Below are 26,621 nucleotides of genomic sequence, written 5' to 3' on the forward strand. Positions count from 1 at the left end.
CTCTGAGTTTCTACTGTATGTGTTTGCTCGTGCACACCTGCACACTCATTTATATAACATGTGTATGCTCACACATGTACAGTACACATTGATTTGTGTGTTCTGTCTTTGATCACGTCGCTGTTAGATGTTCTTGCTAGTTTTCTAACCCGGTTAAGCTTTTAATGGAAAGCTGCGGGATGGCCTTTTCTCACTGTGGCCTCTGTGTGGCATGCTCACACTGGAAAAAGGAATACTTGCATTAAGATGGTTTAGTCCCCAGGGGTTGTTCTCTGCAGCCAGTTTTTGCTCACTGGGAGTGAGAGGTTGACAGGTCCATGAAAGGATGGAAGGGACAGAGTGGACTCATTTGTGAATATGCACACAGTAGAACAGTGCTCTCTGGGGGAGCCTACTGTGTCAGGAGTATGAAACATATCAAGTAAAAGTAACGTAATGAGGAGAACAAAAGCAGCTGCTGTCACTGCATTTTAATTTGTTTTTTCAGCATGACAGTGTACAATACAGTGCGGCAATTAGAGTCTGCGCATGTCAAGACTGTTTGATTTTAAATAAAAGAAATGTGAGATTCATATCATAATACCATTATAAACATATACACAACATTATCATAATACAGACTGTTATAGGCAATCATGCTTGCTGGCCATGAGTTTCTAAGAGTTTATGGTCTTGTGAAGTGCTTTGTACATTATGTGTGTCTGTAAAAGTTAAAGCTAATCAATATTTGTATTGTAACATCAATCATTATTACATGTAATGTGAAAGGTGCACATAGTGATAACAGACAGAGAATTATTACATAACCCTCTCAGCTTTACAGAGCATTTTAGCATCTTTAAGCCGATTGTTTTGGTTTATGTCATGCAACTTAAGTGTTTTGGTTCCCTCTTACCACTCTCATCAAATTCATGTTATAGTTGTGTTTATCTTGTGTTGCTCTGTTGTTATGTTTTAAAGAATTGCACTTATGTACTTTATTAAGTGATACTATATCATCATTGTCTACAGCTTGATCATGTTAGAAGTGTCAGCAGTCAGTTATGTTAAACTGGCCCAACTCACTAACATTAGAACTGAATATGGTAAAAAAAACAAAACAAAAAAAAAAACAATAAAAAGTTTTAGTTTGATCCCACTGTAATTACCCAGTTTAGTAAAAAAAAAATGTACTCAGCGGCAAAGTTTGTATGAACAGTATTTATGTACTTTTTAAATTTTATTTTCCACCAGGACAAATCAAATGATGTCCACAGGAGCCTCATTTATAAGCCATTCTGAAAATTACAGCCACTCAGGTATTATCTCTTCTCACCATTAGCCTTTTGAATACCTTATACTTAGGAATTACTTAAATAATCACCAGTAACCTACAGAAGCTATACTGATTTTTCCCCAGTTGCACAGATCTTACTAGGCTCATTGTAATGATTTACTTTGCAGCTGATTGTTTACACCTCAGGACAATCATACATGATACCTAATGAATACAAAAAAAACAGGGCCTAAAGGAGAAACATGAATATGAAGGTGGGCAGGTAATTATTCTAGTTTTTCTCAGAATAATCAGAGAGCGTCTGTGGGGGTGCTAGGAGGCTGTTGGATCATTACCAATTTCTAATTCTTTGCACATCTCATAGATAGGAAAATTGCTGCTGTCTTGGGACACTGATACTCGCTTGCTTTGGAATTATCCAAATTCCAGGATAATGTTTAGCTTGAGCCGGGTCAATGGTGCAACTAACTTTATAATAACACGAGAAAATGTCCGCGTCCATACATTATTATGACACTGCAGTAGCACAGAGACTTCAAAAAGTTAGTCAAAGGCCAGAGCAATTAGGGCGCCCCTCTCCCTCTTCCTCCTCCTCTCCTCTGACACCTGAGAGATACAGAAATCTCAAATGAACCCTCGAACCATTGGCCATGCCAAACCGAATGCGTATCAAAAAGCCGAATGACTATGAGCATCCTCATCTTGTCGACGATTATCTTGGTGACGAAGCTTTTAGTTTTTGCTCAGTCATCATTGTAATATGGACCCAAGGAGTGTAGTTGTGATCAAGCCAACAAAGAATCTAGATCCAATCAAACAATTTACACAGGAAAGCAGATGACATGTTTTACATATCTTGTTGTTTTTCTGTCAGGGTTGTGAAATCGAACGACCAACAACAGCTTTGTAGATCCCCACAAAATGAGGATTTTAAGAAATAAAATAAAGACTTAATAATTCATTTGGAAATGCCCCCTGCAGGCCTGTGGATTGAGAGTTTTTTGTTGTGCTTTATGGTGTCTAAATCCAACACAGCAAAAAAGCTGAAGGGTTATGCTCTGGATATTGAAATTTTTGTCTGGAAAATTCTTTTCAACTACGTTGTTTGAATTTAAAACAAATACCAAATATTTGTTGCATGACTATTTGTATTTTTTATTTTTTTGACCCAACAAAAATCTGTAGATTACTCAGCAGTAGTTTCCTTCCTCGAGTTACTTTACACTTGGACTCCATTACAATTAGTAGGTAATATTGTACTTATTTACTACACTACATTTACTACACACATTTATTTATTAGAGTTACTTACCGAAGCTTATCGCATTTAGGTAAATTTCGCTTGTGCAACATTCCTCTGCTAGCGTACCAGTTGTCCAACCAACCAACCAACTAAAAATGGTGGAGGAGAAGCAAGGCGGAAAACTGTAAGATGTAAAAAATATAAGTCTGAGCACACTTCAACAGTATTTATCCTCACTGCCAGAAGGGAGAGACAAAATTTTGAATTTAATGCTACCAGGACATGTCATGAAGTGAACGATGTCTCTGTCATTGCCACCTGGAGCTGGTTTTGTGAAACTGCATCATATTTTATGCAGAAAATATTTTCTGGTTTCCCCTATAGTCCTCTGAGTTTCCTGATGGACAGTAAACTGCTGTGAACTAACGTTGTTGATGTTAGCTTAGGTGTTAGCCAGGCTGCCCCAACTGTGAGCTCAGAGCACCAGAGGAATGTTAGTTAGTTGCATTTTGGAACAACACAAAGAGGTTTTTCAGCCCCCGGGGCAATACAGGAATACAGATGGGGAAGCCGGTGTCATGCCAGAACCAAGAGCTGGGTAAGCACGCAATGTAACCAGCCTCAGCAGCCTCTATGGACATAAGCCAGAGGCGACAAGGATGTTGACAGACAAAGCTAAGAAGAGAAAAGATGAGAGCTTCATGAAATAAAAGTCTGAAAGACAGACACCAAGCTGGGCTTCTTGCTGTTGGACTAGTAAGTAATATTAGCGGGCTGCTATGTCTTGTTGCATCTGCTTGATGTTTGGAAGTTAGCAAAGCTGTTGACTCGTTTTTTTAATCTAAATCTAATCGCAAAAAGAATCAACCAATTTCTAGCATATAAATAATTTTGATGTATGTTTTTTCTATTTTTACTACTGTGAATGATCACAAACTGTTTACATCATTTATGGAAAAGTCACCTTCATTTGACAAACAGTATCATGGAAAGTTAAGTTGTGTTTAATGCAAATAGAAATACATCAACATAAAGTCTGTAACATGCTGCAGTGTATCCATCATGCATTGCACAGCCCAAAAATGATTAGAATCCACCGACTTGACGTGTGCTAAGAGGTCCAAAACATAAGAGCACTCCACCGATTTTACATGAGTCTCATGGAAGTACTACTCAGCTTGTAGTTGTAGCTCTGGAGGAGCTTTCCAAAGTCTAAAAAAGTAACTGTGATTATGTCTTTAGAGTTATGGAAACCTGAGTTACAAACTGGAGGAGCGAGGGTTTATAAGAAGTGGGTATTTAAGAGGTCTTACAAAAAGAGTTTGGGTTGTAGGATCTAGTGTTTTTGGAGCTTGATCCATACTAGTGAATAAAAGTCAAGATAACTCTGCTGTCTTCTCTGCCCATTTAAATCTTAGAAGAAGAAAGACTCACTAAAGTCCCTCCATTTATTTAATCCACAATCCACTGCTTCTAAATAATATCCCAATTTTACAGCCTAATCAAAAAATAAACCATGGAAACCAATTAACCAGGAAAATAATCCAACCACAAATCTCCACTCTGTCTAACAAATGAATCCCTTTCTAAAGAAATATCTCAAGTACCATTGGTATACACTGTAGTTGAGCTGTGTGCGTATTGTTTCTCATTACTTGTTCACAATGAGAAATGTTAGCTAATTGTTCAGTGCACATTATCAATCATAGTCCAATAAAAAACAATAAAAAAAACAAGGGTATACTTTAATGTTATATAAATGAGTGTGCAGGTGTGCACGAGCAAACACATACAGTAGAAACTCAGAGTGTATTAGACTGAAACCACTTACGACTGAAAAACAGCTGGACTAGTGAGATATCACTAAGTCTGGACACTTCAGCAGGTTTATTTTGGACATCTAAATTCAAACAGCTTTTACTTTTTTTTCCTGTTCATATGCATCCAACAGCCATGTGTTATCTAGCCTAAGAAAAAGGCAAAGCACCTGCACTTAACTACACAGCCTTTGAAGGCAATAGGATGCATATTGACAATACAGGACCCTGTGCAATTACAGGACTTATCTTCCCGCATGACAAACAGTGCGCTTCATTATGGGCTTTTAGCTGACACCTTACCTCAGCCTCCCTCCACTGAATCACACTCCTAATGCAGAAAATGAAATGGCTAAGAGGTTTGTTAAATATATCTGAATTGTTTAACCATAATTTTCCTCCTTAATAGTCCTTTTAAAGCTTCCATTAGTGAGTGCACGCAGTGAATGACAATTGAAGAAAGTACACCGGGGATGCAGAGGAGGAAGAGTAGGTAATGCACTTCTGACGGAAAGCAGGCTGCATGGTAGCTTGAAATTCTTTCAAGTATATGACAATTAGCGGAAATAAAGTGGGCTCTCTTTTCAGTCTGGCACCAAGAAAATAAACCAGTAATGAGGATTAAAGCTTTGATTATTTACTGATCCATTCCTGATTCCAGAGGGGCTAGTTTCAGCAGCAGGGGGATCTGGTGACAACTAATGACTTGCATGTCTTAAAAGGTAAAGGAACACTCAAACGTTATACTTAATTTTGGCTATAGATGTCTAGGTGGTGAAACACTTCTAGGATAGTGAGCATGCTTGTTTTTTGGGTGATTGTGCATCTTTAAGTTGCACTCGCATTATCTTACTTTCTAACTGCAGCTTAATGAAGTAGTGAGTATGATTCAGTGGCAAGCCATTTATTTTACCGTCTTCTTTGTAGCATGAAGAGAAACTATGGTGGCCATGCGAACATGAGCAAACATGTTAGATATAAATACTGTGCTTGGTCTACAGTAACAATAACACAATTATTCTAATTTTCAGGTGATTGAAAACAAAGTTGTGTGTGTAATGTGCATTATATTTTATTTCTAGCATATTCTGTAAATACAATCTGACACACTGGACCTTTAAAGATGAGTCCACACTGAAATACCAGAGTCCTGCTTGACCTGTCCATGGTGCTGAAACATCTCCACCAGACAGCTGCTGAACATAGTGATTTAGTGTGTCTGTCACTTTCACACTTCTGGTCTAACCATTATGTTCATATTCATGCACTGCCAGGTAGGCAAGTGTGCCCCATGTCTGACATTGATCAGCAGACATGAAATATGGTTATCAAGTGTAATTATTAACTGTTCTCCTTGATTTACATAAATGTTGACATTTCATGACAGATTTTGGGAAATAGGTTTTATTCTATCCTAAAAAATATGATCAACTATTGAAAATAATATCATGTTGTGTTAAAATGTGTCACATGCTTCTAGATGATTTAACTAGCTTTAATAATTGTACTAATTGTACTCCTCTCAGCTCACAGATATGTGATGTGTTCCACATATGTATTGTGACATGTACAGTAATTGTCCTGGCGTGAGTGATGGCATGTCCTTGTTAAACAAGCGTGTCACAGTGAGTTCTGAAAAGCGTTTGCATATTGAAACAAATAACATTTCCACCACATCAACCACCTGAGTTGCTGTCCATTGTTCTGAGTCACTGCTGGACACAATATGCTGAAATTGTAAACCAGAGACTGTTTGTTATGGAATTTTCTGTCCTTAAGTTACACAAGGTCACGTATTAGTTGTTTGGCTTTGGTTGAGAACAGTAGGTGCCAGTCTATCTCAACACTGTGGTGGCCAGGGTCGAAGAGACCTATTGCTGCCTTCCTAGACATAATAGATAGCTGGCTGTTGACGGTCCAATCTGCGTAAACAAACATCTGTGTCTCCAGACTAGAATATGCTGACAATAACACCTGCATGAATAAATACATTCTCTTTGGCTAATTCTGGGGCGTGCAGTATTTGTGGTGTTAAAGTCTATCCACTAGGATGAGTTGGGCAGAATGTGAGACCGACTCAGGCACTTCTGATGAACTTTGAGAGTGTCTCTAATTCTCCTTGGCCAAATGTCAATAAATAATACAGCATCAGAGGCTCCTGAACACTTTCTTCCTTCCTGACCTCACCATTGACCTTTGACTTCAGCAATTTCTCCACCACACTCTTTAGTACAATATCAGCCCTCATTCAAATAAATGACTTTCCTTTCCCCTTATATTCCTCTTTTTGGTTAAAAAATGAGGTTCAAACCCATGAGCTAATGAGCTCTAATTACTGATGATAGCTAATTGTACCTGCCAGAAGACATATCATGATGTTACCATAGAAACACAGCAGGTGCCAGCCTTGTGGGTGCAGTGTTGATATATAGATGTTGTGTACAATATGGTACGCATTAATTAAATATGACAAGAAGATGAAAATTTTCAAAGATAGCAGTGAGCTGTCGGCTTTGGTTTTTTACATTTTTAAACAACTGCCCACACCCTAATTGATCTTGATATGTATGACATGTATGATATGATCGAGCTTCTGGAAGAGCGCACAGTCCAGGCTGTGTTTGGTCTGGCCACAGAAATACCCTTAGTGGAGAGGTGTGAAGGAGAAGGCAGGCAGAGAAGGGAAGTTGCAGACAGATACTGTTTGCAAAGGACAAATAAGAGGCATTACAATGTGTGGCCAGGGAGAGGGAGGAGCTGAGAGGTTGAAGAATGCAGAGAAGGTTCAATAAGAGAACAGTCTGGATTAAATGGACAAAGGGTCAGGCTTTGTTTACCGAATGTACCAGTGAGATGATGGATGGAGCACAGAAGGAGATGAGATTTATAGGAAAGGGAGGTGAAAACAAAGGATAGAAATAAGCAACATTTACTTGAGTAGAAAAAATTGTAAAGAATTGTAAAAGAGGGATAAAATGAATAGGCAGAAAGGTATGAAGCCCTCTAAACATTGTGATATTGATTAATTCATGGCACCAGGTGGTAAAATGACCTGGTTATCAGGCTCTGGCTCCAGCTAACCTGGCAAGACAATAAATAATTAGTTGGCTGAACCCGAAATTAAACTACAATTCACTTGACTTGAGCAAACGTCATCCCAGAAGACAAAAACATCCCACCGACAAAGAAATCTGTCAGGGTAATTGAAGGAGAGGACCAAATAATGAAGCTGAAACATCTGTGGCTTTGGAGATTGTGTGGAGTATGCCAACATGCTAATAATATAGGGACTCTTGCATGAATACAAAGGCATTTAATTACAACTCATTTTTAATTATGATTAAGTAATCATTGTGATTTGCATGATCTAAACCTCTGTAAAATATCCTCCCTTTCATAAAAAAAGTAGATTTCTTTAGCATTCAAAATTTATTGGATACATATTCAATACTGCTAATGCAGGAAGCCACTTTCCTAATCCTCACTGCGACTTCACTCCAGTGAGAGCAGCAGACATCCCTCCCAGATCTTAACCCTAAATTGAAAATGTCAAAACCATTTCTAATGTTGTTGACAGCTCTCATGTATCATGCTACATATGCCACGACCCCTAGAAGAGGTGATTGTTTTAGTAATTACTTACTGTATGCTCGAGAGATGCAGTGGTGTCAATAGTACATGTGATAGGAAATGGCCACTGACTCAAACATTTGCAGTGTAATTATAAGTGAAGGTCTTCAGATACAATTGATTGCCTGTTTTATTTAAAGAATGAACTATAACCTCCGGCAAATACAATTTTATAGACTTGTTTTCACAATTTTAGACATCACCAGTGATGCTACTCATGATGCAACTGAATGACTCATGCATGTGAGACTAGAGGTAAAAATATTGATGATGATATTATAACAAGCACTGACAAATAAAAAAAAAGAAAATATATATATAGCCATGTCATGGTTAATAAGGAACTTAAAATAATTTCTATATGATGCAATGAAGCCTCATGCATTCTGGCTCAGCGTTGCAGCTTTGAATGTTCTGTGGATCAAAATTTAAATGTACCTTATCCATACTTTTCAAGACTTTAAAACTATTCTTTAAAAAATGTAATAAATGGGCTTATGCAACTTTCACTTTCTCTCTCTATCTGCTGGTCTCTGCCTGGATCAGTATCTGTCTGGATTAGTGAATGCGCCTCAGTCTGCATACGTGAATAGTGAGAGGTCGAGAGTGTATTCAAATTTCCGCAAATCTGTGAATCTGTGGTGTACACCATTTCCACGTATTCTTTCCGCTGTTTTGTCCAGCTCTGTGTTGTGTAAGTGCTCTCTTGACACTTGAAGCTAAAAAAAGCCTCAGTGCCTCTGGACAAACAGATCTGCTCTGGTGTCCGTAGCAGTTACTGTCTAATACAGCACTATGGTGTGAGCAGCCATTCTCTGTTTTGTGCAAGCTAATTAAACGTTTACTCACTATCACAGGGTGCAATACTGGGCCTTGTTGGTGCTAATTAATATACTCCTACTTTCATGTCAGGTCTGATTCTTATCTTGGTTTCTACATTCGACGTGTAAAAAAAATCCTCCTGGGTCAGTTGTAAGAAGCAGTGGGAGACCGTTATGTATGACTTTTCCAGGTTTCAGAGAGTCTTAATCTCTTTCTGCCTCCTGTGATCAAAGCTGCAGGCAGTCTGTCTTTGAAACGTATCATTTGTGCAATTATGTAATGAATGTGGATGTTTTTCATCCCATTAAAACTGGAACACTGCGCTCGACATGAGCAGAGTATTTCAGTCTGCCTGTCTTTAGAAAAGTGTGATGAAATATTAAATTCGAGCATGATTCAGTGATTGGAGTGTTATTAGTTAGTTAAATATCATATCATGAGCCCTATATTTTAGATCATTGGAGTTCATTTGTATGCACAAAACAGCACATGAAGACCTGACGATGAGAACGAACTGAGAGTGAAAACCCAAACAAGACAGTATAATCAAAACACATGCACACAATGAGAAATATCTGCATCTCAGTCGTCAAGCAGTCATTGTTCATGTTCATCATTACTGTCATAGCACGAATTACCACCAGCGCAGGAACATAATGTTTTAGTCACCATGGACACCAGCTCTCATCTTAGGTATAAAGAAACAAGACGTTTCAACCTCAAAGGACACTGTTACCGCCCGGCTGAAACCACAGCCTGAAAGGAGATAGGAGGAAGACCCACACACGGCAGACTAACTTATTAGCTTACTCCTACTCATGTAAATGAACAGGGCCACACAGACTAGGAAAATAGGATACCAAGACTTAAATTACACTGGCAAGAATCTGAACTTGTGCAACCGCTTATTCTGATTAGGGTCACAAGGAGCTGGAGCCTATCACAGAAAACATTGGGTCAGAGGCGGGGTACACCCTGGACAAGTCGCCAGTTCATCACAGGGCTGAAATATTTATATTTCAGGAGTTAAACATTACTTTATGAAGAAAAGCAACATTTAAAGATACCCTGTGGAGTGATGGCCACTAACAGTACTATGGAGCGATGCCAATGGTTTTAGATTATTCCACTTGTTGAGGAAGAAGACTGCAAACTAATAAACGTGGAAGTAAACAATGCAACAAAAGAGGCATTATTTGGTAAAGTATTTCAGTGCTAAACCGAGGTACTGACAATATCACGATCAGTGTTGATCATTGGATTTATAGAACAGATGCACAATGTTTCACAGGGTTTACGGGTCGGGTTAATGAGGAGCAGGAAGTTCAATCATTACTTCTTAGTCTGGTTATTGAGGTTATTAATTCAGTTGATTGGGTATATATTCAGTTGAGTCAAAGTCACCTGTGTAATAATGTTATGCATTGATGTCCTGACACCAATCTGTTCCTGCAGAGAAAAAAATCTTTGTGAACATTTCAGGGGTCAAGCAGACAGGTCAGGGTTTTTCATGTCATCTAATAAGATAGGAGGGAGTAGAGTGAGAGTAAATTACTTTGAACCATGAAAGTATGCAAACAGCCTGATAAACAGTAAGTGAGATGTTAAAGTAAGGGTCAGCACCCTTATTAGTCAGTGTGCTTGTGATTTCTTTTCTAATTAGAGCAATCTTATACATTAAAAAGGCATAAAAAGAAAAGGAGAGCCATCATTACAGCCTACAGCCATTCAGCCACATATATAATGTGCTGTCACTTCACACAGATCAGACTTCATTCAAACATCACTTACATTTTAAAGTTTTAGTAAACTATAAACTACAACACTGGGTTTTCATGTTATTAGCACTCAAATTAAAAGGGCGTGAAACAAGGTGGTATCAAGGTGCCAGTTTATGAAGAGAAGCGCCACAAACATCAACCTGTGTGTCATAATTTCAGCAGGACAGCTGACTTTTGCATATGTGAAATAAAAAAAATATTTAAATATTACAGATTTCTGTTCTATTTTAAAACCATTTCTACTTCGCCAGCAGTAACTTGGTGGTGGTGCTGCTGCTGCACAGAGTAGCAAATTAAATCATGTTCAGTTCTTCCGCACATGGACGAAATGAGCAATGAAACTACTGAAAATACTGGTTCCTTCTGTAGCTGATGGAGTTCAACATTAATCATAGTCAGATTACACCTGTGTGCCCATTTCGCTCCCCCATATATATATATATATATATAATTACTGTTTTACATATAAATCTGTTTTTCAAAGCACATTCTATATATCTTTGATATATATATTTGATTTTCTTTTTTTATCTGTCACACGAGGCCATTGTATGTATCCACAGAGAGACTCAGCATCAGCTCTAGCGGGTAAGCATTAAAGTTTGTTGTGCTTTTGTGTCTCTCAACAGGAGCACACGCCACCGACCAGACGTCCGTGTCTGTGTGTGAGTGTTTGGGGGAGAGCCCTGCTTAAAAAAAGAACCTCCTGTACACCAGTCATCCTTCAAAGATCGTAAGTACCCTTCCTGCCGTCCATTTTCTTATGAACCAAAGCAGTACGCTGGGTTCTAAAAGGTCTCATATCACACTGTGAGAGTGGTTATATAGTAGAAAAGCTAAACCCAAATTTAAAGCTAAAGGGACTATGAGGCAGAACATGAATCATGTGTGGCATAAAAGATCTTCAAACTCCTTCCCTTTCAGCCTGATCTAACAAAAGGATATGAAACCTAATCTTACAAGGATTAAATGGTAAATCCTTCATCAATGTGAGCAATAGGCAAAAGCTATAGTTAACTTTTGCTTAAATGCATAACCTCTTTCTTGCTGACTGAACATCTGCTGTAATAGGCTATTTAAGAGAGTCACGCACAATTATTCCCAGCGCTTTACCCTCTAACCTTCTCAGTCTCTCTGTCTGTCCCAAGAAATACATGTTTTATCCTGTTAAAGGTTGTGAGCTTTGCCTTGGTGGGAAGCTTCATGTGTCATGATATCGCAGTGAAGGTGATCGTGCACATAGCAGTGGTTTGTGTGTGTGTGTCTATGTGTGTGTGTGTCTGTGTGTGTGTGTGTGTCCTCTGCAGCTTTTGCTCACATCTGCAATTCTGCATTGATTCCATGCCAATGAGCAGAGAGCTGATGCAGAGTCGTGGGTTCTCTGTTGTAGCCAGGTACAGCAGCCAGTGGCTATTGCCATAACAGGATGTGTGTGAGGGTGTTGAATTCTGCAGAGTAAATGACTGCAGTCAATATAACACTCAAATTTGCTGCAGTCATAAGAAATGTAATGTATGAAATGAATATACTGTTATAATTATTAGCATGCTTTCTTCATTGTTTAAATTCAGATCATTGTACTTAACACTGTATTTTGTAAAAAACAGTTGGAAGCTTTCCTTAATTAACATATGAAACACAATGTTTACAGACATCAAAAGCATGTTGTTTATCCCCACAGTGCTTTGGGATTATAATCAACTCATGTGCCCACTTATTGCCTCAGAGAGGTGACCACTTGTGCTTGTTAGGACCTTCTCTATGCTGAATTGCTGCCACATATTTTATCACCTGCTTTTCATCAAATTAACACGGGTGAGTATCAAGCAAAACTAAAATCAAAAAGCCTGTTTTGTGTCTTCTATTTCAGCCAAGTGTGGGTAGCACGCTAAACTGATATAAACAACATCTTTGGGAGATGTTAGGATTGTAAATCAGGACCTGTCGAAAACAAACAAGCAAAAAAAACATTCTCATTCACAGTGTAACATGGCTGGAATGATGTGTACAAAATCACACCATTCATTTTATCACCACTAAGTTAAATATAGCCTACTTTCCACATGGGCTGTAGTGTTTTGGTGGAGCCGAAGCAGCAAAATCTTGTAATTATCTCACAGCAGGACAAGAGTCTACAGTCATGCGAGCAGGTCTGTGGACAGTGTTTTGTATTTGGTCACAAACCAAAGTATTGAATAAAGTGAAATTTAAAAAGTCAGGGGATCTTCAAAGTTATTAGAATTCATCATGAGGTGGACGTGAACATCTGCATGGACTTTAATGACAATCTTTGTTGTCGAGACTTTTTGCACAAATCTTAATATGGTTCAGCAACTCAAAGTCTGAGGCCATGGTGGAATGCTCCCTCCAGGTTGGGAGCAAATTGCTGCCTCAAGAGAAGGAGTTCAAGTATCTCGGAGTCTTGTTCACAAGTGATGGGAAAATGGAGCGTGAGATGGACCGATGATTTGGTAAAGTATATGAGTTGTTTGTGGATTTTCCAGTCCATCTCCGTTCCAACCCTCAAATAGGGTCATGAGCTTTGTGTAGTGACCAAAAGAATGAGATTGTGGATACAAGCGGCCGAAAGGAGCTTCCACCGCCCGGGTGGTTGGGTTCAGCCTTAGAGATAGGGTAAGAAGCTCGGACATCCAGGCTCAGGCACAGCTTGGAGTAGAGCCACTGCTCCTACGCGTCAAAAGCTGTGGTTGTTCAGGCATCTGATTACATTGCCCCCTGGGTGCCTCCCTTTGGAGGTGTTCCAGGTACGTTAACCTGGGAGGAGACCCTGGGGTAGACCCAGAATCTGCTGGAGAGACTATATAGCCCATCTAGCCTGGCAACGCCTCGGGATCCCCTAGGGGGAGCTGGAAAGTGGCCTGCTAAACCTGCTGCCACTGCAACCAGACCTCGGATAAGCAGAGGAGAATGAAGCTGGAGATGGAGGGTTAATTGACGAGCAAACATGAAGGTCTGCATGAAATTTCATGGTATTCCATCTGATTATTATTGAGATATTTCAACCTGGACTACAGTGAAAGACAGACAAACAGATTTTTTCCTTTAGCCTCACAGCTGTGCATTGTTGCATCCCACAGAGGAAGCAGCACTCCTAAATATCTATAATATCCAGTACTACTTCTGGAGGAGAGAGGGCAGCTTCCCTCACCACTTTACAGAGATCTGAACAAACTGTGCTGTGTAAAAGGCCACAGAGGACCCGGTGTGCCAAGGAAAGACAACATAGATGCAGATAAAATAAAATAAAAATCCTCTGTGATCTGTCAGGAAGGGAAAACAAACAGCTACTCAAGCATATGGAAGCTGTTGCTATCACAAGCAGGAAGAGGGGAGTTTGTTTTTCACCCACGTCTCAATATGTGGCATGCATAGTGATGTTTTTGCTTTTTGCTGTTGCCCAAGCTCCTAATGATGTCTGAATGTATGTGAACACATACTAGTGAAAAAGAATAGCTTCGAGGAACAGATCATTGTGGTGATTAAGTCTGGGACGCAGATAAGCCACTGTTTTATCATCAGAAACGCTTCACATACACCTAATAATATGCAAATGTAGCTAAGATGGATTTTAATAGACTCTTACTGGACTACTAAATTCTAATCCTGGAGTAAACGTGGGATTTATCTGCAAGACTTAAGAGGCTACCAGATGCCAACCTGGACCTCATGGAGCCATTGAACCTTTTGAACTGCTCAAAGGCAAGTTAGAGACCTGCTCAGTGGATGTATCAAATCTTTCCAAGGTTTTAATCAAAGATACATGCATAAAGTATAGCTGCCGTTTAACATTGAGTCACACAGGGTACTGGTTAGCTCAGTTGGTAGAGTGTGTCGCCCATGTATGAAGGCTCAGTGTTTGCAGTTGCCCAGGGTTTGAATCCAACTTGTGGCCCTTTGCTATCTGGACTCACTTTCTCACTTTCCAGTCAATCTTCAGCCATCTCTGTCAAATAAAGCTTGAAAAGCCCAAAATTATCTTTACATTAGTTTGAATCACAAACATCATTTGCCTGCAGTTAATAGGTCTCCTTGACTGTTTTTTGCTCTGTTACCAATTCTGGCGGTGACCTGATTCTTTAGTTGCATTGATCAAACTGATTAAATAACAGTTTGACTTTAATAATGTGGATATCATCTGATCTATCCGATCAGCAGAGTTCTGCTGCAGAGGAAGATTAATTTCTCCTGTTGTCTGGACCCCAGACACCCTGTCCAAAGGTGTAGGTCCAACATCAACCAGACAAATGCATCAAAGGCCGGCCTGGATATCCTAGACAGGAGCATTTACCAGTTCAAAACCAGCAGACTGATCCGTCAGCCTCTGATAGATTCCTTTTTTCGAGACATTGTGACCCTTGCCTCTTCATCCTGACCCTCTAAGTGCATCTCCCGCATTCAACATTTACTCATGCTTTCTTCAGCTACTCCATCTCTTCGCCTCTCTCTCTCTCTCTCTCCGCATCAGTTTTCTGTATACAGTGGATAAAACTCTTGCTCCTTAGATGAATGTTCTGTGATGGTGAGCTTACAGCAGCCATCAAACGCAGTAGATTTTCTTATCTCTGCCCCCCTGAGCAGAGAGGCTCTGAGGCCCCTTCAGTCATCTTTCTTCTCCTGTTCAGAAAGAAAGATGCCAGCTTCTTTGGGGCGCAAACACTGCTGAGGTTGTGCCAACATGTTGATATCAACAAGGGCGGTAAATATTGGAGAAGAGACTGTTGCTGTTAATCACCGCTTGCGCAACGGTGAAAATTGCAATCACAATCCCAGGTAGATTGTGCTTTTTTTTAAAGGTCTGACTGAATCTAGGCCAAGTCTTTTGATCTCAGCAGGGGCTTCATGCTTAGATGAGACAGGATGTGTGTGACGATGCTGCTTACTTGTGTGTGTGTGTGTGCGTGCGTGTGTGTCGTACAAGTGTACATGAGAGAGTGTGATTATCTCCAGAATCATCAACATAGTGCTCGTCTCCTGTCACAACACTGTCTGGCAATGAGTGTCTCTGTCACACTGGGTGACACAGCACTCCAATTAATCACAGAGAAGGACCACTAATGAAGTCATTATGTATTCTGAGAGTTTCATCTTGACATCCACTTTTCCTACTAAAGACACCGAAATACACGTAAAAGTCTTAAAGGAATAGCAGTAATGGAATGTAATGAATTAGCAAAAATGGAGTTTGACAAGTGAAATATAGCTCTGCAGAGGACTTGGTTGGTCAGAATAAAAGAATACAGACTTTTTTTGTTGTACATCCTGCCAAATTGAAGGCTAAAATAATACTATCTGTCGAGCATAACATCAATATGTATTGTATTTGTCTATTTACGTACATTTCTTTGGTTCTTTGGTTACTGATGTAATATTCTAACTAGTCCACTCACACTAATAATGCAACAATAATACAAAGTATCATCAGATATTAATGTTGAATTAATAAAACATTTGCTAAAATATTTTGATAATTTTGTCCCACTTGGAGCATAACAGTAAAAACAATCTTTAAACCCCTAAATGGTTTCACCACTAACTCAAATTTAGTATGTTGCGTCCCTGAAAGATCTATCAAAATCTCCTTTTATAAGGTCGTTTTGAGAAATGGGAAAACATAATTAAGTAGCAGCCAACAGCGATTATATTCTCAGCAGCCCCTTAACGCTGTCATTTAAGCCAGATTGTCTGATTCTTAAGATTTTATGAGAAATAACAAGGAAAGTGCTGCCTCAACTTATTTCACATATAATTCCTCAAAAATTGCGTGGAGATCAAATTCATTTTTCATCAATTCTGGGTCATCCTAAGTATATTATGTTCTCTGTTGTCTCTGCAATTTCGCATTGCTTGGGTCACACGATACCTTCCAAAGTATAAACCTCTAAACCTACGAATAATCAAAAAACACACATTAGACGGCTGTAAACAGTGGTCAACATGTGAGAGTGAGTAAAGTCTGTTTAAAGGAATAGGCAGCAAGTTTTCATACTTTGAAGGAAGTGAAGGGAGATTTCTCTTTTAATACACTCCACAAATTTAGCATTTTCTTATTCACTGTTAGACCACCAATGGTCAGTTTTTTTAAAGCAGAACAAAAATTATTCAGTGTATTCTTCCTTGACACATACATTACCCACAATGAAACCAGAGTGCCGGCAGTTTGGTCAGAGATTCAGGGATGTTATGCTATTAGCGGTAAATGTAGCCTCAAGCTGCCAGCCTGCAGCAGAGGTGAAGAACAGGCTACATAGGTAAATGCACACTAACAGACATCTTTTCATTTCCAAATCTAGTCTTCAAACTCAACTAACACTAACTCAAGTGACAACACATCAGGCAATTTATTCAATTTCACACAGCTCACTCTGGAGCGTGTGAACAGATTTTAATGTGTTCTGCTTAAATGTGTTAATAAACATGTGAAATGTTTAACATTTCTGTTAAACAAACAGGAGAAATATGCAGTACTCCCATCTGAAGACTAGTAATTAAAATACAATTATATCTAATCATAAATGATCTCTATGGTGCGATAATAGTTGTATTTTTGGTTAGTTGTTTTTTTTTTAATTTCTGTGATCAAGAAAAACAAACTGTATTTAAAAGAAGAAGGCGTATGGGCTGAAAACACCAAATAATAAAGTGCAGTTCTGTTGATATAATAATCTCTGAATTTGACACTCAAAATCTTTGGAAAATGAAGACTTAAAGGTATTTAAAAGACCGTTGGCAATCATTTAGCTACCAACAAAATAAGCCTGAACTTGAACTTGAAAATATCACATTGCTAACATCGCTCTATAATACGTTTCTTAAGTCAATATCTTGGGCAGTTTTCTAATAAAATTAAAATTCAGCGCTACACTGCTGTGTTGATCCACAGTCCCATGGTGCTCAGACCTGCCAAATGTTATTTATGGCTACACTTTTATTTAACTCCTCTAAAATCAGAAGCTTGACAGCGGGAAGGAACACCCACATGAACACAAACACATCCATATGCATGTGTAAAAGAAGTGAAAGATGCTGGCGATTAGGGATAGAGCTGGGTACGTGCCAAGGCTCAGTCACTCACAACTTTTTAAAAGTGGATCACCCACTAGGAATTTCTTTTTGGTTGCTGAAACCGAAAAAATATAGTTGCCATTTTCGGTCACCTTATATTTTGAGTAATTAAGATACTCTCTTAAAAATGTGATATGAAAGAATGTTTGTTTATTTTTTTATACGAATGAATGAATCTTGCGTGCATTATCAGTTAAAGTGTCCCCTCTCAGTTCCTGTCATACAAAATGCCAGGAGTGCAGCTGTTGTCATATTATTCACAGATCCCTCAAAAACGAGTCACTGCTTGCTTGTTCATTTGTTCTCTTCCTGTCGAATTCAATCAGTTTGCACATTTCATTTGTGATATCGACGAGTGAGTTGAACTTTTCACCCCACAGTCAAACAATTTCATTTGCTTTGCCACTGTCTCCAATTCAGATTCAGATGTGTGTGTGCACACACGTGTGTGTGTAAAAACACACCGACACGTCTGGTTCTGGTACTGACTGTAACAGGAATATTTAAATATCACTGATGCAACAGATATTAAGAATATTTTTTTCATTTTGGAGTGCACCCTTTGCTGTTTTTTGAATGTTAAAAAGTGGTTTACACTGACAGGCAGGCTAATGGCAACCTGGCAACTATTACCTGGCAACTATTATTGCCTTTTCTTCATGCTAAGAAGCCAAACTGACAGATTCAACATGCACCAGCACATATTAATAGCTCCTTTTTCAAAACATTGATATAACTTAAGTGATAACATGTGACATATATAGCAGTAATAGCCTTACACACACAATATGCATCATATAGCCTAATATTTTACATTACTGTGCACATCAGCATGTTGGTCTATAAGTGTGCTGGGAACAAGTGAATAAATAAACCAAGCTACAACAAATGGCATTATTATTTCTATGTTAAACAGTGAATTCAGTGACACACACTGAACTAACTGATGTAAGCCTCCAGGTCTGTGCAGTTAGAGTGACATACCTTGGTACTGAACAGAGTGGGTTGGGGGAGAGGCAGGGGAGAGACTTTATTAAATACCAGCAAAAGTAAGAGGATGATGTCGATGTAGAGCTGCATGTAGAAGTAGTCTCGGGGGTTCACACAGTGTATCGTCTTACTCATAACCTCTCTTCGTTCCTCAGCCCTCAGGCTTACAGCTGCTGCACTGTAGACGCAATACCTTGTCCCCTTGCTCCACAGGTTGCTATGGTGATCGCTGACCCGAGGAATATGTAAATCACATCAAGTCCACAGGTATTTTAGAAAAAGACTGTGAGGCTATTATTTTTTTGTAAGAGGCAGAGACAGAACAGATCACATGAACTCACTGATAGTGAAACATAGCTGTGTGTCTGGTTACTTGATAGGTGATACTGATATGGTTTTCACTGACAGAGTTGACATGATTAGTCAATTAATTAATTAACAGTAAATTAACCTTCTGATTAGTGATTATCATCATTTTTCTAAAGAAGAAAATACAAAAGAATCCAGTTAAATGTGAATATGATTGACTTCTGGACTGTTGATAATGATAATCATTAAAAAATAATCATTAGTTGTGAGTATATGGCCAAAATATTACAACAGTGTCAAAGCTCTGCTTTAAACTTACAAATACACAAAGAGTTAATAGTATAATCATAGTTATAAATGTGTATCTACAAGAACAATAATGAGGGTAAAAGTATGATGCAATTTAAAAATTCAGTGCAATATCCTGAGCATGCCTAAAAGCATGTAACTGCACACAGTACTGTTTGAATATGGCACACAAACACATTTTGTGCCTGCACATGTCTTCTTGTTATTCTGTTTGTTTGTGTATTTCTCTCTCTCTCACACACACACACACACACACACACACACACACACACACACACACACACACACACACACACACACACAGTCACACACCCACACATGCTTGTGTACGTATGCAATGTTAAGACTTCCTGGAGCATGAAATAAGCTTTCCAAGGGAACAGCGAAGAAGAGAGTGGCTGGTGTCCCCTGCTATTTCTTAATTAAGTACACACAACTCCCATCTCAAAATCGTAAATGTCACCTCAGAGCTTCTGGCTACTGTTTCAGCTACTTCCTCTTGGTTATGGCTCTTAAGTAAAATGCTGAGGCGTAGTCTGAGTGATGTAAGCTGTTGGCCATGGTATTAATAAGATAACACTGAGCGAAGAGCTCTGTAGCTTCAGCAGCGGATCATTCATTACTTTGCAATCCCAAAGATGAGCGAAAGAATGTAATTTTGTTCACAATGTCACATCGTATCAGCTGCCAAAACACTCCCAAAAAGTTTCTTTTCCAAACAGGCAAATAGATTCTCCTTTTTCCTCCGCCTCTATATCACACCCAAGGATGTGTGATGCTGCTATGTGTGTGTATGTGTGTGTGTGTGTGTATGTGTGTGCGTAATGTGTTCTGGACTGTGATGAGCTGAGAGGAGGCAACTCAACGATAAGAAACATATCAGTGCTCAGCACCTGCCTGCCTGCCTGCCTCCTGAATGACTGGCTGACTGACTGACTACACAAGCCGACTGCATGTGGAGTCCCTCTCATTGTCACAGCAAAAATCCCAAGACTATAATGAGGAAATAAAGTGGAGCGTTTCGATGCATTTTCTCACCGCTGCCATGAAATGTAACCACATCAAACTAATTTTTTGTCGAAAAAGAATTTGCATTATTTTGTCGCTTAGACTTCAACGTGGGATCCATCCTGAGGAAAGACGAGAGTAGTAAAGTTGCGGCTTTAAAGATGAAACAGCCTCTAGCCTCAAAAAGCAAACGGTTTTGTCTCAAAGCTACAAGCCTCAGCACATTTGTCACGGTGTAACAAAAAGCTGCGTAATTTTGCTGACAGGTTAGTTTCCGTCAACACAGTTACACGCCTTTCAGCTTGGTTTACCTGTGCTGTAATGGCCCTGCCAACCATTATCATGTGTTCCCAACACACACAGCTCCTTTTCTAAGGACACTCTAAATATCCCTTAATGCAGCCCCTGACTTTATTACCTTGAATGGTTCATAAGCACACAGTCTGTTGTGTTTGTGCTTTGTTTGGTTTGGTTTGGTGTCTATAGCTCAGTGAAGCAGCAGAGAGGAGGCTATAAATGTCATTTAGCACACAGTATCACATAGCTTAGCTGTTAATTACCTTAACGCAATCAGAAATTTGTTTTTCTTGGGTTCAGAGGAAAAGGTTTGAGCATACGCTCGCATGCCTGCACACATCTCTGGCTCCAGTGTGCCAATGCTACCACTAGCACCAACCCACAGTGTCTTATTTTATTTACTCTAAACCATTTTCCAAGCCTAACTTTTTATGTTTCTCCCCACACACACAATCCATAACCAAGGTCATCTAATTTACCCATACGCTTCTTGACTCCCTCCTTTCTTCTTCTTCTTCATCCAAATACGTGTAAACAAAACGCTGTATTGCACTACCCTCTCGCTGACCCTGTCACAACACCACCACTTTGCAATCAACTTTGCTTTCTCAAACTTCACACACATGGATGAGCACACACTATCGCCCTACGCTGCAGTGGAGAAGAGACAAGCAGTGACGATTAGCTGAGACATGGCTGGGGCCTCGGGGGAGAGAGAGGCAATGAGCAGCCTTGAATACCTCTAAGGCACTGAAAGTCCTCTGCAAGTCCTTCACTGTTACAAAGATGTAAAACTTAACATTAAATGTTAGAAGAGTCACCATTTTCTGACCTGCACCTAATTATGGATACACTGTAGTGTGTGTCCTCAAAGAAGTAGAAAGGAAAAATATAGTTCCAAGTCACCTAAGACCTTTGCTTATTATCTGTGACTCAGATAACAGACATATATATCTCCAATTCTCAATCTCCACATGTCACAAATGTTCTCGAGTACACTGCGATGGAGACGATTTTAATTATTGATTTCTTCAAATGGTCCTGCGAAAGGTTCGATGTGACAGACGACCCGAGGCATTACCTGCAATCTTGTTGATTATCTCCACATTCACATTGATTATCATGTGGTTCCCTTCCCCCTCATACTCCGTTATCACTCTGTGGTTGCTGATACGGTGCTACATTATTGATTGAGGCCCATTAACAGGGATAAAAGTGCACAGTTGCTTCCTGATTCATCACAATTCATGGTGGAGCCATCACTCAGAAGGCCACCTACACTTGCCACTGGAATAAACATCCTTCCACAGGTACACTTTACACCGGGTACCTTACATAAAACTAATGTAGAGAGTTTATTTGGGCATAAATACGCACAAAATGCCACTGCACTCTCACCAGGCAGAGCTAAAGTATGATCGGGGGGATCTACATTTATAGTCAAAAACAAAAGAAAAGAAATAAAGAGGAAATGCTATGAGATGCGACCTTCTAAAAATCTTTATACTCTGCTCTCTCCATTAATTGTGTGGATTGAACTAATAATAAAAGTGTCACTTTCACTGAGCTTGGTATTGTGCCATCTATACTTTTGCATCACCAGCTGGAACAACAAACAAAATATTTGTTGGTAAAAGGGTCAATATATCATGGTGGCAGAGGAACAGTGTCATTGATTAAAGCAGTGGCTTAGCTCTTAAAGAAATTCATTGAGCATACTTATTTACTCTTTGTGAGCTATGAAGAAATATTTTTTTCAACTATTGAACACCCTGACGAATGCTAGCAAGGGAATTAAACATGACAATGACAACCGCGACAAGAATTGCAAGCAGTCAGCGGTTCTGCTTCAATGCAATAGTCAAGCTCTTTTAGATACGTGCACCACAGCAAGCTACATATTCCTCTCTCCTCTCCTTTGCCCAGGGTGCATTAAATGGATTAAAGCACTAAGAGCAGCCAAGCATATATTCATTTCCTCCACACTGAGTGTGAGAGCAGCAGACAGCAGACAGAATATTATGGACTGTCACAAAGTCCCTGGACCATCTCACCAAATCAAAGATCGAAGATTAAAATTTTCAGACTGGATACAGTCTTCTTCATTAAGCAGCTTTTTCACAGCTGGGTTTGATTGCTTTTTGCCCACCGTAAGCAGGAGTTAACACACTCATATGTGAGACAAGCAGCAATGTATTATATATAATAGCCAAAGAATTGCACTGATGTAAAAAGATTTATTTCTCTAGACAACTTTTTTTTTCCTTTTTTTTTTGGTTCCAAAGCATTAATTCGAGTAAAGTATTTTTCTGCACAATTGATCATATTAAATTTGCAAAACTCGATTAATAATCAATGTAATGACTCAACAGAATGATACTCGGCACCTTGACTTATATGCATCTGCCTTATTCAGTGTAAATGTTCAACAGTGTTAGGACACCAGTCATGGTTTAGATGATTTCTTTATTCTTGTTGGCTACACGCCCCAAAACACCACACACACACTTCAGCCGTTCGCCGGCTTTGGGTTCCTTTTGCTTGCCGTCTGCTTATGTGTGTTTCACAGTCTCTCCTTCACCCCCTTACCAGGTCCAGCACACTACTGAGAGTGATTAGTCAACACGCTCACCTGGCACTGACACAATGCTAACACCGCAGGATTTGATCGTCTCGCTATTTTCCACTAGAGGTCACTGGAAACCCTGACTGTATGTCATACAAAATTATACATATTATATTATAAGTGTGATTTGTTATTGATATGTGGACGTTCATGATGAGGTTGCTATGTAGACTTTTTCATAGGGTAGAGTAGAAGGTAGAGGGAATTTAGAGATGCACAAAATTAGTTTCTCTGAAAATAGCCTGAATTTGTTGACGTCATAACTTCCACCTCCTATCAATGTCAAGATCAAATTGGATGGGTATGAGTCAATGTTCAACTGGGTTTTAGCAAGACATGTAGGAAAATAAGTGTAATTCAAGATACAATCACTTGCACAGCTGTTGTTCAAGGGAATAAGGGAAATGGCAGCCTCTATACAACGGTAGAGATGATGTTGCACCACTGTTCTGCTCCGAGAAAAGAAGGTGATTCAGGAAAATGGCATTTGAATGTGTTACGTTGTTTAAGATATACATACAGACACATGGAATGTTGTGGTTTTGAAAAACAACAACGGGAACATATTAGAAAACGTCAAACATGCAAAGAGCTACACATTTGCTGCAAAGCAGTGGACTTGCTGAGGCAGGGGACAAGTGGGGCCTGGCTGAACCCAAGCAGGCAGGCGGCAAGAGCATGGCAACCCAGCAGGCCACATAATTACACACCCTGATGGAGCAGCCACTTGGTATTCTCTGCACATCCACAAAAACATACCAGCACTAGATAAGTCGATGGTAAGAGAGTGAGACGGAGGGACAGAAAGGGTGGAGGGAGAGCTGCTACAGAAGCTTCCAGACCAGCCAGACAGCAGGGAGGCTGTGTTGCAAATCAACCCCTCCAAACCCTGTAGTAGTCTGAACATGAGCCTTCCGACAGACAAAACACAACTCACTGTGGTGAAGGAGCAAATCTTTTAATTCACTCAGTGACGTGTATAATCTTTTGAATGAGTGGAATCACCTCATCATGTCAATATACACAAGCATAACTCTATGTTTATGCTATCTATCAAACACAGAAAAAAACATCAGTGAGTGATGCAGTGGCAGACTGGCTGTCTTTGGGGGCAAGGGGTGAAAAAAGGCACCAGCTGCATGCCACGGGGCACAAGTGTCCCGAAGGTCATGATGCATTTATGGTGAAAGAGTTCCAAACCCTGTTAATGACTGTGCATATGATTCAGATTTCAAGTATAAATACTACACGTCTGTAATAAAAACACAGGGAACTAACCACTAATTTTCGAGCATGCATGACACTGTCCTGCATTTCATCCACCGGAAGGGCACTCTTATGTATTCCTAGTGTAATAGGGGGACAGAGCAGAGAGGTCAAACTGGATATTGTGGTTAATGAGGTGTACTGGTGTGTCTACATCTTGTCATTATTTTGTGTAAATGAAGGATATGGGCACTAACTGTTGTTACAGCAAAGCGTATTAAAAAAAAAAAAAAAACTCTTCTGTTGCTGTGTGGAAATGTACGAAGGGGGAAAATAGAGCTGGTTACATTGCAGTTTGTGCCGTTAAGCTCAATGCATGAATTAAATTTACACAAAGATAGTTTGTGCAAATGTTTCTGAGTCAGAAAATTTGTTTACACAGTGTGAAACGCAGAAATGATTATTAGTCAGAAGCACAAATATAGAAAACAGGGAGGATGTGGGAAATGAGCTGCATGCTGCACTGCGCGGCAGAAGACCGCTTTATTGGTAATCACAAAGAGGCGGAGTTGGGAGGGGGTTGTGGGTGATATCTCATGGGTGGCAGCAATTGGAGGAGGAAGAGGAAGCAGCCATGCTGTATTTCGTAGAGAATAAGTGTCACTCTGTGTCGTTCCGCTGTCAGGCAAGCTGCAGAGAGCTGTGTGCTTCACTGAAGGGTGACAGCAAAGAGACAGAGCCGCACTGCTGCTGTCACGGTCACTCTGCCTCTTCAGTCTTCAGCTGTGGGCAACTGGCTAGTGGAACTGGCTGCAGGCTGCTGAACCTGAGTGGCTAATCATGTATTGTGAATGTACGTGAAAAAAGCCATAGTCAAAGCAAACTAATACGCTCATTTACCTTGCATGGAGGAAACTGGAATTATTTCTGTAAAAGGTCAGGTGTATTAGCCTGCGGCGGAAGCTCGGCACCGCTGCCAACACTTAAAACTTTTGTCTTATTGACAGTATTTAAACATCTTGAAAGGTTAGGTTGGGTAAATAACAAGATATAGATCAGGAATGAAAGTTGAAATAGGCAAACAATCTGTACTGTGCAGAGTCCCGTCAGAGCACGGCCTGGTTTGGTAGACTTTGGGGAGAGAATAATGCTACGCGGGTCAGACTTTCTCCTTTCAGCTCTTGACTGATGAATCAAATGTAGTCATGTGGAACCTCCCCAGCCTGAGAACATAGATTCAAAATAACCAGCCAGGGAAACTGCATCTTCTTGCTATCTGAGGAAGCTTATTGAAGTATGACGGCTGATTTTTTCCCCCTGTGCTGCTATATTCCTTGTCACTTATTTATCTGCTCCATATTTCATTTTACATATTCCTGTTTTACTGCCCTGTGGCTTTGTTTAGTTTTTAAACAAGTTCTCTATTGCTGATCCTGTTTTATCCACCACCACGTTATAATTTAATAAGTAAACTCATTCAAGCATAGGCACACACACAGTAAAGTGTTGTTGTGCAGATGTATAATAGATATACATGCATACATATGCATATTATTCGACAGATTTCTATCCTTTTGACATTTTAATTTATGTTCTCTGGACTAACAAGCGGATATCTGACTTAGTATCCCAGTGGATCTCTGTGTCTGCCTGTCATATATACTGTATGTATTTTACCCTCATTGATGGGTAAAGTGGACCCAAATGGAAATTTAAGAAGATTGCCTCTGTGGTAAACCTCAAGTCTATGAAAATGCAGCGCTTCACTTGGCTGCTTCAACCTCCCTTAATTTAAAAGCCTCTTCTTTATACTGGCATTTGGATGCAGCCTATATTGGACAAGGATTATTGCATTATGTAATGTATCCCAGGTATGCAAAACATTCTTTATTTTTATATGTCATATTAAAGAACCAAACAGAATAAGATTAATCTGCAGTAATAGAAAGTGCAAGAAGAATGTTTTGGCTTTCATCAAAGAGCACTGTCATGTTTGCCTTAATATTTATGACCTCTACTGATGTACTGCAGTCTCAGGACAGCATTAAAATCTGCCCCTTGTCCTCTATAAATATATTCTTTATGGCCGTGGAAGTGAGGGAAAATCGTAACAAGCTATTACATGGATGAGCTGCATTTCTTAACCTCCATCCGCCTTTTATCAACCAAGATCCTGCTCAGTGACCCGCAGAGACCGCCAGAGCTGAACATCTGTTTGGCTAAC

At 39.6% G+C, this 26,621-nt stretch overlaps 1 protein-coding gene and 1 long non-coding RNA gene across 4 annotated transcripts in view; one reads left to right on the forward strand and one right to left on the reverse strand.

The window, feature by feature from the left end:
* The window catches only part of frmpd3 (FERM and PDZ domain containing 3), a 79,278-nt gene that overhangs the window by 26,829 nt on the left and 25,828 nt on the right, over positions 1-26,621 (forward strand). For all 3 annotated transcript variants that reach the window (XM_019272540.2, XM_019272543.2, XM_019272541.2), the window contains exon 2: positions 11,199-11,302. The gene's annotated coding sequence lies outside the window, so the exon portion shown is untranslated. The remainder of the gene's footprint in view (positions 1-11,198; positions 11,303-26,621) is intronic.
* Positions 1-26,621, reverse strand: part of LOC109141599 (uncharacterized) — an 81,068-nt gene that overhangs the window by 26,139 nt on the left and 28,308 nt on the right. The gene's annotated exons all lie outside the window — the stretch shown is intronic.

This window comes from Larimichthys crocea, chromosome I (assembly GCF_000972845.2).
Source record: "Larimichthys crocea isolate SSNF chromosome I, L_crocea_2.0, whole genome shotgun sequence".
NCBI lineage: Eukaryota > Metazoa > Chordata > Actinopteri > Sciaenidae > Larimichthys > Larimichthys crocea.